This window comes from Cebus imitator, unplaced genomic scaffold (assembly GCF_001604975.1).
Source record: "Cebus imitator isolate Cc_AM_T3 unplaced genomic scaffold, Cebus_imitator-1.0 Scaffold15, whole genome shotgun sequence".
NCBI classification, from domain to species: domain Eukaryota; kingdom Metazoa; phylum Chordata; class Mammalia; order Primates; family Cebidae; genus Cebus; species Cebus imitator.
In genome coordinates, this window is record NW_016107330.1 from 4,118,440 (window position 1) to 4,122,681 (window position 4,242).

Consider the following 4,242-nt stretch of genomic DNA (forward strand, 5'->3'; position numbering starts at 1 on the left):
CATGTTGGCTAGGCTGGTCTCTAACTCCTGACCTCAAGTGATCCATCCACCTCGGCCTTCCAAAGTGCTGGGATTACAAGCGTGAGCCACGGTGCCCGGCCAACTATCCACTATTTCAGGCATCTACTGGGAGTCTTGGAATGCATCCGCCTCGAATAAGGGGGACCCACTGTATTGCATTAAAGAATACCCCCAGATCTCAGGCCCCTCTGCCCACTTGGAGTAGACCTGAGAGCTCCCACCTAGACAGCAAGAGGTGACAAGACCTGGGGAACACGTCAAAACTGAAACAGTGCTGGGGAACACAGTCATTTTTCTGGAGACCAGTGACACAGATGGCCAATTCTGAGGAGCCACAAGCATGGCTGGAGTTTGGAAATAAGGAGTCTTGACTGCAGCCCAGGAAATGGCATCAAGGAACTCAATTCGGGGGCAAAACGTGAAGAGTCAGTGGTGAGCAGGGGGCAACATCATGACCGCAATCAAACATAGCTCAGCCTTTTCCCCAGTTGAGGTGAAATTCACAGAAGAGAACGTTCACCATCCTGAAGTGAATAATTCAGTGGCATTTAGTCCATTCACAGTGTGGTGCAACCATCACTATCTAGTTTCAGAACATTTTCATCACCTGCAAAGGAGATCCCACACCCATCTCCAGGCAGCCCTTATGTGCTGGGAGGGTTGCTGCTGGCTGAACTCTCAGCTCCATTTGAGAGCCAGGACCAGAGCCCAAGGATGTGAGTCTACCCACTCCAGCAACAGATAAGGCACAGTCCATGCCCTGCTTTCGAAGTGGATGCCGCACAGGGGTTGAGAATGGAGTTTCTACTCCCTTTTGAGTTGGTGATTTAAAAAAGGGATCCACTGGCCAAGGCTTGTGGACTCGTGTAAACCTTCTCGTGAGGGCCTAGATTGTGCTTGACCATATTTATCCTTTCTCAGAAAAGCAGATGATGAGCTGTACCAGAGCCGCTCCTGTCAGCGGGCGAGGCCAGCGGTGCACATCTCTTCCCAGCTCTACGTGCCGTGACTTCATGTTGGTGGCTTGAAATTGGCCAAGAGAGAAATATTTACATTATGGAAAGGGGCAAAGGTATGAATCAGGGGCTTTTTTTTTTTTTTTTTTTGAGATGGAGTCTTGTTCTGTCGCCAGGCTGGAGTGCAGTGGCATGATCTCGGCTCACTGCAACCTCCGCCTCCTGGGTTCAAGTGATTCTCCTACCTCAGCCTCCCGAGTAGCTGGGACTACAGGCACGCACCACCATACCCAGCTAATTTTTGTATTTTTAGTAGAGATGGAGTTTCCCCATGTTGGCCAGGATGGTCTTGATCTCTTGACCTCATGATCCACCCACCTGGGATTACAGGTGTGAGCCACCATGCCTGACCATCAGGGACTTTTTTGAGTGAGCCATTTTCCCAGCTCATCACTGGGGAAAGAGTGTATAGTTCCCAGGCAGTGGCTTCAATCGCTCAAGGGCAAGTGCCAGAGCTGTCAGGCAAGGCAGGAGGGATGGGATGGGCAGTGCCTACCTGGAACTGCACCCCAGCTGCCCAGGTCTCCAGTCAATCAGCACAACATCCGTCCTTCCCCCAGCCATTTCAACGAAGGAGAATCTGCTTTTGCCACATAGGTAGCTGGCCTTTCGGAGGGCAAGTGTACACCGTGCCATTAAAGACAGTGAATTGGAGCGACCGTTTTCTGCAAAGCCTACAGTTGGAGTTCCATGCTAGTGCGTGGCTGTGCCATCTGGTGAGGGTGTGGAGAGCCGAGGGGAAGGAGCCGCACCCCTTCCGTAGGTGTCCTGGCTGAGACCAGGCTGCTCCTTGCCCACATCCTTGCTCTTCTAAAAACAACCCATCTTCTCCCCAGCTGGGTCAAAGCAGGTGTTCTGAGAGCTTTGCTTCCGTTCCCCAGCATGCTGGCCTCCCTGATGGGGCGTGGTTCAGGACCGGACTCTCCACTAAAGAGAGGCTGGATGATGGAAACAGGAAACACTGCAGCCAGAAGGTTCTTTAGCTGGGCCTCGGGATGGGGCCTGTTTCACCTGAAAGACCTGGACCCACAGCCTCACACAAGGGAACCCAGGCAGCTCTCGGTTACCTGCCTTGGTGAGGTATTTCTCAAGAAGAGCAGGGGTGGCCGGGCACAGTGACTCACACCTGTAATCCCAGCACTTTGGCAGGCCAAGGTGGGTGGTCCACGAGGTTGAGATCCCGACCATCCTGCCCAACATGGTGAAACTCCATCTCTACTAAAAATACAGAAATTAGCCAGGCATGGTGGCGCATGCCTGTAGTCCCAGCTACTCGGGAGGCTGAGGCAGAAGAATCACTCGAACCCGGGAGGCAGGGGTTACAGTGAGCCACGATGGCGCCACTGCACTCCAGCCTGGTGACAGAACAAGACTCCATCTCAAAAAAACAAAAAGAAAGAAGAAAAGCAGGGGTTGCAATCTGATTCCCTGGGGTTGAGGTATTCTCTCCAATTTGGGAGGTTTTCTCACCAGCCTCCAAGAGCAGCTGGAGTGGAGTCTGGTACCACACTGTACACAAAGCCAGAAGCAAGGAGGGGTGAATGGGATGGAGGGACAAGAAGCCATGCGCCACTTCACACCCCCAGGATGGCTGGAGTCAAAAAGATGGACCATAACCACTGGGGTCAAAGATGTGGAGAAAATAGAACCCCCGAACACTGCTGGTGAGACTGGAAAATGGTGATGTCACTTTGGGAAACAGGCAGCCCCTCAAAGATTAAACAGAGTTACTGCGTGACCCAGCAATTCCACTCCCACATATACACCCAAGAGAACTGAGGACATATGTTCATAATAAAAATATGTACTTAAGTGGGCCAGGTGATGTGGCTCCCACCTGTAATCCCAGCACTTTAGGAGGCTGAGGCAGGTGGATTACTTGAGGTCAGGAGTTCAAGACCAGCCTGGGCAACATGGTGAAACCCCTTTCCTACCAACAATACAAAAATTAGCCAGTGTTACAACCCAGTCTCAAAGCAAATAAATACAATTTTTAAAATAATTTTTTTTTGGCTGGGTGTGGTGGCTCACGCCTGTAATCCCAGCACTTTAGGAGGCCTAGACAGGCAGATCACGAGGTTAGGAGTTCGAGACCAGCCTGGCCAACATGGTGAACCTCCGTCTCTATTAAAGATACAAAAAATTAGCAGAGCATGGTGACGGGCACCTGTAATCCCAGCTATTCGTGAGACTGAGGCCAGAGAATCACTTGAACCCAGGAGGCGGAGGTTGTAATGAGCCGAGATCGTACCATTGCACTCCAGCTTGGGCGACAAGGTGAGACTCTGTCTCAAAAAAAAAAAATAATAAAATAAAATAAATTTTTTAAAAAGATGGAAGTACTGATCCATGCTGCAACATGGATGAATCTTGAAAATGTGATGTTCAGTGAAAGACGCCAGACACCCAAGACCACGCACTGTACGATTCCATTCATAGATGTCCAGAATAGGCACGTCCACAGACACAGTGGTTGCCATAGAGTGGTGACTGTCAGGGGCCAGGGAAAGAGGGTAATAGGGGTGACTGCTAACGGGTAGGAGTTTCTTTCTGAGGTGATGAAATGTTCCGCAATCAGCCGGTGGTGATGGCTGCACAACCGTATGAATACTAAGAACCATTGATTGTTCACTTTAAAGGGATGAACTTAATGGTATGTGAATTATAACTAGATTTTTTTTTTTTCAGTCTTCCTAGCGCTCCAAAGGAATGGTTTTTGTTTGTTTGGCTGATTGAGACAGTGTCTCACTCCGTTGCCCAGGCTGGAGTGCAGTGGCACGATCACAATTCACTGCAGCCTCAATCTCCTGGGCTCAAGTCATCCTCCCACCTCAGATCCCTAATAGCTGGGACTACAGGCGCACGCGACCACACCCAGCTAATTCTATCTTCTTAGAGATGAGGTTTTGCCCTGTTGCCCAGGCTGGCCTCAAACTCCTGAGGTCAAGCGGTCCACTCAGCTCAGCCTCCCAAAGTGCTGGGATTACAGGTGTGACCCACCATGCCTGGCCTAACTCTATTTTTAAATGGGGGTTGGGGGAATGCGTCAGCAGCATCCTCATGGATGCTGGGATAGCCTTAAACCAGCCCCTCAGGGAGGGGCGGGGCAGGCTGAGAGTCAGCTGGGTAGAGCTGATGGGGAGAGGGAAGGAGGCTGGATGGGTTGGAGCAGCTCCAGTGAGGCCAAAGTCTCTTTTTTTTTTTT